This window comes from Mesoplodon mirus (assembly GCF_964341445.2).
Source record: "Mesoplodon mirus genome assembly, chromosome: 5".
NCBI classification, from domain to species: domain Eukaryota; kingdom Metazoa; phylum Chordata; class Mammalia; order Artiodactyla; family Ziphiidae; genus Mesoplodon; species Mesoplodon mirus.
In genome coordinates, this window is record NC_138980.1 from 35,042,203 (window position 1) to 35,056,708 (window position 14,506).

A 14,506-nucleotide genomic window follows, 5' to 3' on the forward strand; every position below is an offset into this window, starting at 1 on the left:
CGGCCGAATCTGACCAGTGGAGTTAATAATCTGTCCAGTAAAATGGGTTCCCTGGTCACTATGCAAATCAGAAGGAATTCCCCAAAGTGGAATTATTTTTTTTCCAATAGTAATTTGCCTACTGCTAAGGCTACTGGCCTTCTGCAAGGAAATGCCTCCACCCAGTGTGAAAGCATGCAGACCACGACCAGGATGCATTTATAGCCTTCAGAGGAAGGCACGTGGATGAAGTCCAGTTGCCCAAACCTACAAGGGTTCCTCAGGGAGGGGGAAGTGGCCTTGCGAGCCATGAAGGGGTTTACCAGGATTATATTTAGGACAGACAGAACATAGGTCATAAATCTTATGAGCTTTAGTGGGAGAAGGTTTCCAGATACATTGTTTTCCCTATAATACCATTTTCTCGGGTGCCCGTGGGCCAGGGAATGCCCTGGCTGGAGTAAAGGCAACGAAAAATAACTAAATTAAAAAAACCCAAAACACCCAGTAATGACCAGCCACCCCTAAACAACCGCACGCAGATACTCCGTATTTGTGAGATGGGATCCAAATAGCCCCCCTTTTTTTTCTTCCAGCCCTGCTCTTCATTTTCTGAAGCCAGTTCCTGAGCCTGCAAAAGAAATTTCTTAAGTTTCGTCAGAGTTATGATCAAGCAGAGGAGATCCTTGAAACTGGGCAGGGACAAGACTTCAGGCAGCTTGTTTACCTGCAGCATCAGCCGGTCCACGTCCTTTGGCCTCTGTTGAGTCAGATTTGGAATGCCCAGGTATCTTCATGATCGTGAGCTGTCTGGGAAATTGAGTGGAGTCTAATAGTGTTGAGATGAGCTGTCCATTCTTTACAGGCTGACCAGAAGAGGTGAGAAATCCTGTTTCCACAGCATTTTAAAATCACGAGCCACTCCAAAGGCATAGCAGCTGTCAGTATAGACATTGTTTATTTGACCTTTGGCTAACTGACAAGCCCTAGTCATGCAATCAGTTCAGCTTGTTGGGCTGATTTGGTGTCTGGTAAATAAGAACTTTCACTTATTTCTGTTGAAGTTATTGCAAACCCAGCTCAATCATGTCCTTTTAAGCAGGATCCACCTGTAAACCAAATTAAATCAGAATTATCAATGGGAACTTCTTGCACGTCAGTCCTCAGAGTTAGAAGATAGTATAATGCAGTCATCTTGAGATGCTGGAAACAAAGTTGCAGGGTTAAGACCGTTACACCAGCAAGCGAAAGTAATACTGGGTGATGAGAGTTAACAATACTTCCTAAGAGGCCAAGCAACTCACAGAATAGTGCTGAGTATGATGGGAACTTAAGAGAGATTCAAACACAGATAGCCAGAGGAGACCCCATGACAAGTTCTTCAGTAGCTTTGCATAAAGAGGGCAGTCGCCGAAATAGCTCCCATACAGGGTGGGAGCCCTTCTGCCACCAAATCTAAAGGGCGACTATAACACCCTGTGGTCACAGTGCCTCTGAGTGAATACACCCAGGGCGTGTCCTCTGTCTTCAGCCACAAAGAGGGAAAATGGTAGTTTATAGTTAGGATGGCCCACAGCTGGAGCCTGGGCTAGTGCAGATTCCAGGGCATTTATAGCTTTCTCTCCTTCTGTTCATCCATTCAGTTGGGTCTGGCTGATCAGGTTGTTTTTTTTTTTTAAGTATTTTTAAATTAATTAATTGTTTTGGCCATGCCCTGCAGCATGTGGGATCTTAGTTCCCCAACTAGGGATCAAACCCGTGCCCCCTGCAGTAGAGTCTTAAGCACCGGACCGCCAGGGAAGTCCCTCTGGCTGATGAAACTTGAGTAATGCATAGAGGTTATTAGGCCACGAGGGAGAAAGTCGGTACCCAATTCCTGCAATACCCAGTTAGACCTAGAAATCCTCTCTGCTGTTTCTTTGTCTGGGGGAGTGAGAAAGCTAGGATTCCCTTAATCCTTTCAGAATCAATCAACAATCCTTCCTTAGATATTAAATGACCTAATTATTGCACAGTTGGTGAGCAGAACTGTAGTTTGTCTTTGGACACTTTATGCCTCTTTGACACTAATTGTTGCAGCAAGTGGACAGTGTCTCTTGGCAATCCTGTCCAGTTCTAGAACACAGAGCAAATTATCTACGTACTGAATCAGAGCAGTCATTAGGAAAGTGTACATCAGCCAAACAGGCTTTAAGTATTTGAGAAAAATAAGTAGGGCTTTCAGTATAGCCTTGTGGCATAACTGTCCAAGTAGATTGGCGATCTTCCCATGTAAAGGTGAAGAGGTATTGACTTTCTTTTTCTACTGGAATCCTCAAGAATGCGCTCCGTAGGTCAACTACTGGGAAATAACAGGTGTCTGATGGGATGGCTGAGAGCAGTGTGGGAGGATTGGGGACGACAGGGTGGCGGGGAATCACAAGAGTACTTAGAGCCCTCAGGTCCTGAACCGACCTCCAGGCCTTTCCATCTGGTTTCTTACTGGTAAACTGGGAGTATCGCAGGGACTGGTGCAAGGAATTATACGTCTTTTCTTAATCCTGAATAATAGGTCTCATTCCTTTTAATGCCTCCGGTCTGCATGGCTATTGTCAGATATTAGGTAGAGGCTTGGAATTATCCGTAGTTACTTTAATAGGAGTAGCCATTTAAATTTTCCCAATATCTGAGGAAGATGACCGTAATTCCTTAGGCACTTGTAATAGCAAATCACTTTTTTACTGAAGCATAGTTGATTTACAGTGTGGTGCCAGTCTCTGCTGTACAGCAAAGTGACTCAGTTTTATGCGTACAGTCTTTTTAAAATATTCTTTTCCATTATGGTTTATCCCAGGAGATTGGATATGGTTCCCTGCACTCTACAGTAGAAGCTTGTCGTTTATCCATTCTAAATGTAATAGTTTGCGCCTACCAACCCTGAATTCCCATCCCTCTCCCTTCTCCCTGCACCGCTTGGCAACCACAAGTCTGTTCCCCTATGTCTGTGAGTCTGTTTCTGTTTTGTAGATACGTTCATTTGTGCCATATTTAATTTCCACACTTAAGTGATAGGGTATTTGTCTTTCTCTCTCTGACTTACTCCACTTAGTATGATAGTCGCTAGTTGCATCCATGTTGCTGCAAATGGCATTATTTCGTTCTTTTTTATGGCTAATATTCCATTGTATATATGTACCACATCTTCTTTATCCATTCCTCTGTCCGTGGACATTTAGGTTGTTTCCATGTCTTGGCTGTTGTGAATAGTGCTACTATGAACATTGGGGTGCATGTATCTTTTTGAATTATAATTTTGTCTGGATATATGCCCGGGACTGGGATTGCTGGATCATATGGTAACTCTATTTTTATTTTCTGAGGAAATCTCCATACTGTTCTCCATACTGTCTGCACCAACTTACATTCCCACCAACAGTGTAAGAGTTCCCTTTTCTCCACACCCTCTCCAGCATTTGTTATTTGTAGACTTTTTAATGATGGCCATTCTGACTGGTGTGAGGTGATTACCTCATTGTAGTTTTGATTTGCACTTTTCTAATAACTAGTGATGTCGAGCATCTTTTCTCATGCCTATTGGCCATTTGTGTCTTCTTTGGAGAAACGTCTATTACGGTCTTCTGCCCATTTTTCGACTGGGTTGTTTTTTTGTTGTTGAGTTGTAATGAGCTGTTCGTATTGGGTTGGCCAATAAGATATTGTGGAAAAACCCAAACTTTTTGGCCCACCCAATATATTTTGGAAATTAAGCCCTTGTCAGTCAGTCACATCATTTGCAGATATTTTCTCCTATTCCGTAGGTTGTCTTTTAGTTTTTTTGTTTGTTTGTTTATGGTTTCCTTTGCTGTGCAAAAGCTTGTAAGTTTAATGAGGTCCCATTTGTTTATTTTTGTTTTCGTTTCTATTGCCTTGGGAGACTGACTTAAGGGAACATTGGTACAGTTTATATCAGAGAATGTTTTGCCTATGCTCTCTTCTAGGAGTTTCATGTCTTATGTTTAACTCTTTAAGCCATCGTGAAGTTATTTTTGTGCATGGTGTAAGGGTGTGTTCTATCTCCATTGATTTACATGCAGCTGTCCTGTAACAGCAAATCATTAATTTCCTCTTGATTTGTCTGAATTTTGATTTTCATAACCATTCACTTTTCAGTAATTATGTTCTCAGCATCTACAGCTTCTAAATCTAAAATCATTTCACCTATTGGTGAAAAGGCAATAGGGGCATTATATGCCTCTAAAAGGTCTCATCCAATCAGATTAATTGGAGCACATTTCACCAAAAGGAATACATGTCTTTCTGTGACAGTTCCTAGCTGAACAATTATTGGTTCTGATTTTAAAACCTACACAGGAAAGTTTGAAACCCCTATCATTAGAATCGATTGTTGACCCCGAGCGAGAGGGCAGTGAATAAGGGTCGGATTAAGGACAGAGAATGGAGCCCCTGTGTCCACAGGGCCTTAGAAGTTTCCTGATAGTTATTTCAGTCTCCCCTAAGGTATTTGTGAGGAGGAGGGGAAAATACCCTCTCGTAATCCTCAGAGCACCCCCTCTTCCTTTTTAATTTTACCTTGTTCCAAGTCTCGCTTGAATTTGTGGCACTCCCTTTTAAAATGTACATGTTATTTGCAATACAAGCAGGTGTGATCCTTTCAAGCCTGGCTGGAATTTGGGCAGGTGAGTTTTGGAGGGCGGCCAAACTGCTGTAGCTGCGCAGTCATAATCTTGGCAGCTTTTTCCTTCTCTCCTTTCCATAAGGTTTTAGAAAGCTTATCAGCAGTAGTGACAAGGGCATTAGTATGCATAGTAGCCCAATCAAGTTCATGTCTCTTAACCAGGCATACCAATTTTTCATCTAATCCTTTGAGAAAAATAGAATGTAATACTGAATCATTCTGATGGTTTACAAAACTCTCTGGATCCATGCCAGAGTGTTGTTTGACTGTTTTTTCAAATCTTTCAAATAATCAAATAGTTTCTCCTGGCCTCTATTTACACTGATGGACCTTTGCCCAGTCTGTTTTCTTCTCTCTTTTATTTCTAAAAAATACTTGTTTTTTATTTATTTATTTGGCTGCGTTGGGTCTTCATTGTGGCATGCAGGATTTTTCAGTTGCGGCACGTGGGATCTAGTTCCCTGACCAGGAGTCGAACCCGGGCCCCCTGCATTGGGAGCGTGGAGTCTTAACCACTGGACTGCCAGGGAAGTCCCATGCCCAGTCTGTTTTCTGTGGGAAGATTTTTGGAATAGCCTGATATAACTTGTGGGCAACTTCTCTACATTTCTGGCAATCTGTAGCCTCACACTTATGGAAATCCTCCATTGGTGCTTTCCAATTTATGTCTTAGAGCCATTCTTAGAGCCATTCTTTTGCTTTACTTTCAGAGACTAGACAGTGTACGAGCTGGTACAACTCTGAATATCCAGGGTCGTAAGTTCTTACTGTAAGATCAAATTCCTTAGCAAAAGCTAAAGGGTCTCTGTAAGGGAGCTGGAAAATACTTAGTCAAGTTCCTAAGTTTTATCCTAGTCCAAGGGCTGTAGATAGAGCAGGTTCCCCTCTGCTCATGGGCTTCTCCTTACACTTGGTGTTGCTTTCATTTTCTACCTCGCATTCAATATATTTTTCTTTTGGTGTTGGAGGAGGGAGAGCAGTAAGGGCAGAGCAGGGCAATTCAGAAAGAAGAGAACATAAAGAAGCTGGAGACGGAGGTTGAGGCTTTCTCTAATTCAGCCACCACCGTTTCTAATCATTTTCGGTTTGTTTCTTACAATGAAGCCATTTTATTATTTCCTCATTTGTGAGGCTTCCAGGTCCCAATTAAAATATGCCTCCCTGGTGGCGCAGTGGTTGAGAGTCCGCCTGCCAATGCAGGGGACATGGGTTCGTGCCCTGGTCCGGGAATATCCCACATGCCGCGGAGCGGCTGGGCCCGTGAGCCATGTCCGCTGAGCCTGCGTGTCCAGAGCCTGTGCTCCGCAATGGGAGAGGCCACAACAGTGAGAGGCCCGCGTACCGCAAAAAAAAAAAAAGCTTGTACACGGATGCTCAGAGCAGCAGGGGTTTTCTTCCACAACCAAAAGGTGGAAACAACCCCAATATCTATCAACATACAAATGGATAGGCCAACTGTGGTGTACACACACACAATGCAGTCACACTCTGCCATAAAAAGGAAAGAGGTACTGACACATGCTGCACAAAAACATTATGCTGAGTAGACACTAGACCCAAATGATCACATATTGTGTGACTGGTTTTTTTTTGGTGGGGGGGTGGCCATGCAGCCTGGCATGCGGGATCTTGGTTCCCCAACCAGGGGTCCAACCTGCACCCCCTGCAGGGAGAGTCTTAACCACTGGACCACCAGGGAAGTCCCCGTGTGACTGCCTGTATATGAAGTCACCAGAATGGGCAAATCCATACAGGCAGGAAGTAGAGGACCGCTTGCCGGGAAGGCTACAGGGGGAATCGGGAGCCACAGCCTAAAGGGTACAGGGTGTGCTGGTGTGAGGAAGAGGCTTTCACATTAGAGATGGGGGTTGCACAGCACAGTGAACGGGCCAAATTGTATATCATTAAATGGTTAGCTGTAGGTTTTGTGAACTTCATCTCGATTTTTTTTTTACAGAGCCATGCAGATCTTTGCAAAAGACCATCTAGACTTGGGGATATTTCCACTGCTTGGTAACCTAGGACCCTGTCTTCGGGGAAGAAACATTTTTATTTCTAGTAAATTTCTGTGTTACAGTTGCCCTACTCTCTTTAGAGGTTTAAATGCCACTGCAGGGACTTCCCTGGTGGTCCAATGGTTAAGACTCCATGCTCCCAATGCAGGGGGCCTGGGTTCGATCCCTGGTCAGGGAACTAGATCCCGCATGTGACAACTAACAGCCCCCATGCCGCAACTAAAGATCCCGTGTGCTGCAACTAAGACCCAGTGCAGCCACATAAATATATTTTAAAAATAAATGCAACTGCACAGCCATTGTCGCATCAGAGGATTCATCTGATCATTTTGCATCAAAAAAAAAAAAAAAAGGCAGGCGAGACGAATCCTATTCCAAGTACAGACATTCTCTGGAAAACATCCAGATTACAAAGTCTGTAATAAAGTTCTGGGTACCATACAGTAGGGTCTTGAAGCTGGACTTCATCTGCTTGTGGTTCATCTGCTTGTGGACAAGAGAAGGGGCTGACAAAAGACAGCTGCCTGACAGCCCAACAGTTGACCTGGCACATACTGCTGGCACTCACGGAACAGTGGACAGGTTCTGTTAAACAATCCGTGGAGCATAAAACCACACCATTGCTCTGATGGGGATGGAGAACACCCATAAGGCCACTGTATAGTCATGTCTAAAAACACAAAAGTATTGTCCAAACCAGAAATAAGATCAGCTCAGCACTCAAACCTATTGTATCAATATCTGGAGGAACTTTTTCCACTTTCCCCAATTACGAGTGAGCTCCACTCCATTTTTCCAGCTCTGTAGGTAAGAATTACTAACATTCTTTCCATACGCGACCCCATGAGTACATCCAATCCACAAATCCTGCCCCCTTACTCCTTGCACAAACCTGGCGAACACGAGGCGAGATCTCCTGATAAGGTCTCTCCCACCATCCTCCTGAGCTAACACATGGTTCCTCGCAGACTCACTGCAGTCAGTAAGCAGATGTTATTCAACCATAATTGTGCTGCTGGGTGTGAGGAATGAATAAAGATTCTCCCACATCTCACACTTAACACGGTGAGGGCTTTTATGTCATGTAATGACGACGAAAGCCTTTCCCACATTCCTTATATTCCCAAGACTTTATTCCATTATGAGTAGTCACGGGTCATCTAAGGGCAGAGCAATAAATAAGAACCTTGCCGTGTTCTTTCCCTTCATAGGTTTTCTGCTCGCTTGTGACCACTCCCATGTCTGAAAAGATGAGTGACGATAGAGTTCTGCCACATTCCTCTCGTGGCATTTACCAGGGAGACATGTTTCTGAAGAGGAGAGAAAAGGAAAGGCCATCCCACATTCCTGACATGGACAGGTTTTGTCTACAGCGTCAGATCTCACATCAACGCTTAGATATGAGACCCGTCTAGCCTCACACTGAAGGCGGGGGTCTAGACTTGGGTTTCCACTGAAGCCCTCCCCGCCCCCGCACTCGGTACATTTGTAGGATTTGACTCCAGGAGGGTGTCTTTGTTTCACAGCAAGACTGTAGTCTCGCTTTGGTTTCTCCCCACTGATCACCTACATCACTGTTGTTCCACATATGGATGATGTACATTCATAATCGGGCTTCCCTGGTGGCGTAGGGGTTAAGCATCTGCCTGCTAATGCAGGGGACACAGGTTCCAGCCCTGGTCTGGGAAGATCCCACATGGCACGGAGCAACTGAGCCCATGCGCCACAACTACCGAGCCTGCGCTCGACAGCCCGTGAGCCACAACTGAGCCCGCGAGCCACAACTACTGAAGCCCGCGCGCCTAGAGCCCATGCTCAGCAGCAAGAGAAGCCACTGCGCTGAGAAGCCCGTGCACCGCAACGAAGATCCAACGCAGGCAAAAATAAATAAATAAATAATATTTTAAAAAATTCATAATCATTAATGATGAAAGGACTGAGTTTTTTACGATTATTATAACTACACATTTCCCAATATTTGTGACTGTTTATGTTTTTGATGCTGCAGTGCGTTTTAAGCATAGGATTCCTCAGATAAGGGTGCCCCAACCCAACATTTGAAAACTATGCTCGCTTATCAGTTTAAGGAGCCTCCAGAGAGAAATAAAAAGTCAGCTTAGGGACTTCCCTGGTGGTCCAGGGGTTAAGGCTCCATGCTCCCAATGCAGGGGGGGCCTGGGTTAGATCCCCGGTGGGGGAACTAGATAACCGCACGCTGCAAGGAAGATCTCGCACGTGGCAATGAAGATCCCGCGTGCTGCAACTAAGACCCAGTGCAGCCAAATAAGTATTTTTTAAAAAGTCAGCTTAAAACATCTTAAAAGATGTTTAAGAAGATCTTTGTTTTCAAAGTAAAGCTGTTCATTAGTCTCAAGACTCCATGAGGCCTGTGACCACGTCTGTGTGTTTGCTAACGTGTGCCCGTTTCTCAGCCCAAATCTTGGAACAAGGTCAACAGAGTAAGATAAGTTGTTCTCTAAAAGGACAAGTGAAGGAATGATGCCACCCCTACCTGCTGAGGCCAAGTTCCTGAAGGTTTGAAGCATCACACCTCTGTAGAGTTCCTCTGAACAGGACTTAGCAAAGCCCACTCTGCCCAGGTGGAGTCCACAGCCACATCCTCAAAGACCACTGAGTCCTGAAACAGAACACATATTTTAGAGCAACAAACCCACGTCCTCCAGTGCGAGCAGGAAGGCTGGTGCAGCTCACAGCCCAGGGGAACTGGACTCAGTCATACTATGTTCACCCAAGGCTCTGTCGTCCCCCAGCTTCAAACCTAAGCCTTAGGAGTTGGACCTTTCCACTCTATCCAGAGTCCTCTTGTTCACTGATCTCATCACATCCCGTAGATCTAACAGCACCTGTGACATCTTTTTTTTTTTTTTCTTTTTTTGCCAAGCCACAGCAGCATGCAAGATCCTAGTTCCCTGACCACAGATTGAACCCACGCCCCCTAAAGTGGAAGCATGGAGTCTTAAGCACTGGACTGCCAGGGAATTCCCCAAGCACCTCTGACATCTTGAACTTATTTCCCCAGCAGTTAGACTGTGACCATTCCTGGTTTATTTCGTCCCCGTGTGTACTATGAAGAAATGACAGACATGCTCTAGAAATGAACCATGTCTGCATCAAGATCACCCATTTCAAATGACAACAACTGTTTTATCTCCCTTTTCCTTGCCCAACACAGCTCTCAGCACATGAGACAAGCATCAGATCTACAGATGTGGTTAACAATGGGAAAACACTGAAGGGCTGGGGAGGTGGTATTCTTTTTAATGCACCTTCCAAACTGTCAGAAACCCAGAGGGAAATCAGAACAGCCACCAGTAATCTTCACTGGCCATCTTTCTGGAAGAACACTAGGCCATTAAGAGAACACTAGGCCTACCACGCACCGCAACGAAAAGTAGCCCCCGCTCACCACAACTAGACAAAGCCTGCGCACAACAACAAAGACTCAACGCAGCCAAAAATAAATAAAATAAAAATAATAAATTAAAAAATAAAAAAACACAGGCCTATTTTTCCAATCGGAATATTATTTTGGAGAATTTTTAGTTTGGACTTAAGTGTGAAGTTTTGTGCAAATTAACTGTGAGGGAGAAGTGCAAAGCTCTTGACACGGAACCCAAGGCCCAAAAGAAGTAAACAACAGGATTCTGTGAATTCAGGACCATCAAATATTGACAGGAATATGAAAATACCAAACACCCATCAAGGTAAAGTTCATAATGTGTGCCATCTGATCAGACGTAAGGCATTCGAAAAAGCTGAAACGTAGGGACTTCCCTGGCGGTCCAGTGGTTAAGACTCCGCACTTCTACTGCAGGGGGCATGGTTTGCATCCCTGATCGGGGAACTACGATCTCATGTGCCTCGAGGTGTGGCCAAAAAATAAATAAAAATTTTGAAAATGTTGAAATGCAAGACTCATGATGATGAGAGAAATCAATCTATTGAAACACCCCAGCAGTGACACCATGTTAACATTAGAGAAGGAACTTTTATAATTGTCTTCTATATCAGTGATCCCCAACCTTTTTGGCACCAGGGACTGGTTTTGTGGAAGACAATTTTTCCACGGATGGTGGGAGTGGGGATGGTTCAGGCGGCAGTGTGAGCAATGGGGACGGACAGATGACGCTTCGCTTGCTTGCCCACCACTCACCTCCTGTTGTGCGGCCTGGTTCCTAACAGGCCTGGGAGTTGGGGACCCCTGTTCTATATGACAAAAACCTTATATAGAGGAATGGAGATATTATTTTAAAAGACCCAAATCAAACTTCAGGACACGGAAACTACAACACCTTAGATGAAAAATACACTGAATGGAGGGGCTTCCCTAGTGGTACAGTGGTTAAGAATCCACCTGCCAATGCAGGAGACCGGGTTCGAGCCCTGGTCCGGAAAGATCCCACATGCCGCGGAGCAACTAAGCCCGTGCGCCACAACTACTGAGCCCACACGCCTAGAGCCTGTGCTCTGCAACAAGAGAAGCCACCACAATGAAAAGCCCGTGCACCGCAACGAAGAGTAGCCCCCACTCGCCACAACAAGACAAAGCCCGTGTGCAGCAACAAAGACCCAATGCAGCCAAAAATAACTAAATAAAATAAATTAAAAAAAATATATATATATATATACACACACACTACATGGCATTAAAAGCAGATAAAATATTATAGAAAAAAGAGATGTGAACATAAGGATGGGTCACTGCAAAGATGTGAACTCTGCAATAAAGTATCAGAAAATGTAGAGAGCATCTGTGAGCTGTGAAAGGACCCCTACCTTTAAACATGTAGTTGGATTCCCAAATGAGAGAAGGAAGCTAGAAGAAAATCTTCTAGCTATAATAATCAAAATTATTGCTTAGAATTTTTCCAAGGGAATGAAAAATATAAAGCCCAGATCTAAGAAGGTTGACTATCACCAAGCACGGGAAACAAATCTACACCAAGCCTTGTCATAACTGTATTTCTCAAAACCAGAGATGAGGGAATTCCCCAGCTGTACAGTGGTTAGGACCCCATGCTTTCACTGCCCAGGGCCTGGGTTCCATCCCTGGTCAGGGAACTAAGATCCCACAAGCCAGGCAGTGAGGCAAAACAAAACAAAAACCAGAGATGAAGAGAATATCTTCAAGCACCCAGAGAAAAACAACACATAATACACAGATGAACAAACATAAGGTTGACACATGAGTTCTCACTGGAAATAATGCCAGTGCAAATACACTGCAGTAACATATTGAAAATGCTCAGAGCAAAATTGTATGTCACAGAAAATGTCTATACTAAGAGGAAGCACCTTTCTACACTATGGAAACTGAGTCAGACACACAAATGCTGAAAGAATCCATCCCCAGCAAACCGGCACTACCAGAAAAGGGAAAGGAAGTCTTTCAGGCAGAAGAGACAGGAAGAAGAGACACCAGCTAGAATGGGAGATCTGTACAAAAGCTTGGAAGGTTCTGGATGTGTGGATACATGGACATAGATATAAGATGGGGGACTTCCCTGGTGGTGCAGTAGTTAAGAATCTTCCTTCCAAAGCAGCGGACACAGGTTTGATCCCTGGTCAAGGACCTAGGATCCCGGATGCCGCAGGGCAACAAAGCCTGTGCACCACAACTACTGAGCCTGAGCTCTAGAGCCCGTGAGGCACAACTACTGAAGCCCACATGCCTGGAGCCCGTGCTCTGCTACAAGAGAAGCCACTGCAATAAGAAGCCCGTGCACCGCAACAAAGAGCAGCCACTGCTCGCCGCAACTAGAGAAAGCCCGCAAGAAGCAACGAAGACCCAATGCAGCCAAAAGTAAAATAAATAAGGTTTTTAAAAATGTGAGGGATGCAGTGAAAGCAATGCTTAGAGAGAGAAAGCGCTGAAAGGATATATTTAAAAAGAAGCAAGATCAAAAATCAAAAATCGAAATCTCTACCTTAAGAAACTAGAAAAAGGGCAAATTAAATCTAAAGTAATCAGAAGAAAAAAATACTAAAATTTGGAGAAGTCAATAAAATTTAAAACAGGAAATTGGTAGAGAACATCAACTGAACCAAAAGCTGGCTCTCTGAAAAGATCAATAAAATCATACGCTAACTAGGAAAAAATTAGAGAAGACAGAAATTATTATTATCAGCAAAGAACTAGGGGATATCATTACACCTCTTATGGATGTTGAAAGGGTAATAATGGAATACTATGAATAACTATACCCACAAGTTTAATAACCTTGATGGAACGGCCCTATTCCTTGAAAGACACAGCCTGCAAGAACTCAACACAAGAAGAAACAGATAATCTGAATAGTCCTATATCTATGAAAGAAACTGAATGAACAATCAGTAACCTTCCAGGAACCTTGCTACACTGTTGGTGGCAATGTAAATTGGTGCAGCCACTATGGAAAACAGTATGGAGGGTCCGTAAAAAACTAAAAACAGAATTACCATATGATCCAGCAATCCCACTACTGGGCATATATCTGGACAAAACTGTAATTCAAATAGATACATACATCCCAATGTTCACAGCAGCACTATTTACAACAGCCAAGACATGGAAGCAACCTAAATTTCTATCAACAGATGAGTGGATCAAGAACATGTGCTACACATACAATGGAATATTACTTAGCCATAAAAAGGAATGAAATAAGCCATTTGCAGCAACATGGATGGACCTAGAGATAGTCATACTAAGTAAACCAAAGACAAATATCATATATCGCTTATGTGTAGAATCTACAACAATAAATAAGTAAAAGAAAATAAAATATACAAATGAACTTATTTCCAAAATAGAATGAGACTCACAGACATAGGAAACAAACTTATGGTTACCAAAGGGGAAAGGGGCGTGGACAGAGGGCTATATTAGGAAGTTGGGATTAACATATACCCACTACTATGTATAAAATAGATAACCCACAAGGACCTACTGTATAGCACAGGGAACTATACTCAATATTCTGTAATAACCTGTAAGAGTAAAGAATCTGAAAAAGATATGTATGTGGGCGTGTGTGTGTATAAAACTGAATCGCTATGCTGTACACCTGAAACTAACACACTATTGTAAATCAACTATACTTCAATAAAAAAGTAAAATAAAAAATAATATAATTACTAACCTTCTAAAACAGAAAACACCAGATCCAGATGGGTTCACTGGTGAATTCTACCAAACATTTAAGGAAGAAATTAATTCTCTGCAATTAGTTTCAGAGGACAGAAGCAGAGGGAATGTGCACTAACTCATTCTATGAGGTAAGCATTTCCCTAATAACAAAACCAGACACAGACATGACAAGGAAACTATAGACCAGTCTCTCTCATAAACAGTGATGTAAAAATCCCAGACAAAATATTAACAAACTGGGGACTTCCCTGGTAGTCCAGTGAGTAAGACTCCATGGGGGGGCCCAGGTTTGATCCCTGGTTGGGGAAATAGATCCCACATGCCGCAACTAAGAGTTTGCACGCCGCAACTGAGAAGCCCGCATGTCTAAAGGAAGATCCCACAAGCCACAACTAAGACCCAGTGCAGTCAAAATAAATAAATATTTTTAAAAAATATTAACAAACTGAATCCAATAATATAGAAGAATTATACACCATAACCAAGTGGTATTTATCTCAGGTATGCAACGCTGGCTCAACGTTCAAAAATCACTTCAGGGGACGTCCTTGGTGGTCCAGTGGTTAAGAATCCACCTTCCAATGCAGGGGACATGGGTTTGATCCCTGGTGAGGGAACTAAGATCCCACATGCCACAGGGCAACTAAGCCCACGCGCCACAACTACTGACCCTGCGCACCTCAACTA

The 14,506-nt window shown here is 43.5% G+C and overlaps 2 long non-coding RNA genes across 7 annotated transcripts in view; one reads left to right on the forward strand and one right to left on the reverse strand.

Annotated features, from left to right (window-relative positions):
- Positions 1-10,720, forward strand: part of LOC309805744 — a 43,359-nt gene extending 32,639 nt beyond the window's left edge. For 2 of the 4 annotated variants that reach the window (XR_014294297.1, XR_014294300.1), the window contains one exon: positions 576-707. This is a non-coding gene — a long non-coding RNA (uncharacterized lncRNA). Of the gene's footprint in view, positions 1-575; positions 708-6,611; positions 7,096-9,862 lie in introns of those variants that run through there. The other 2 variants (XR_014294298.1, XR_014294299.1) reach the window with 2 other exon arrangements.
- The window catches only part of LOC309805742, a 33,871-nt gene that overhangs the window by 3,618 nt on the left and 15,747 nt on the right, over positions 1-14,506 (reverse strand). For all 3 annotated transcript variants that reach the window (XR_014294294.1, XR_014294295.1, XR_014294296.1), the window contains 2 exons: positions 9,182-9,307; positions 707-1,088 (listed from right to left, as the gene is read on the reverse strand). This is a non-coding gene — a long non-coding RNA (uncharacterized lncRNA). The remainder of the gene's footprint in view (positions 1-706; positions 1,089-9,181; positions 9,308-14,506) is intronic.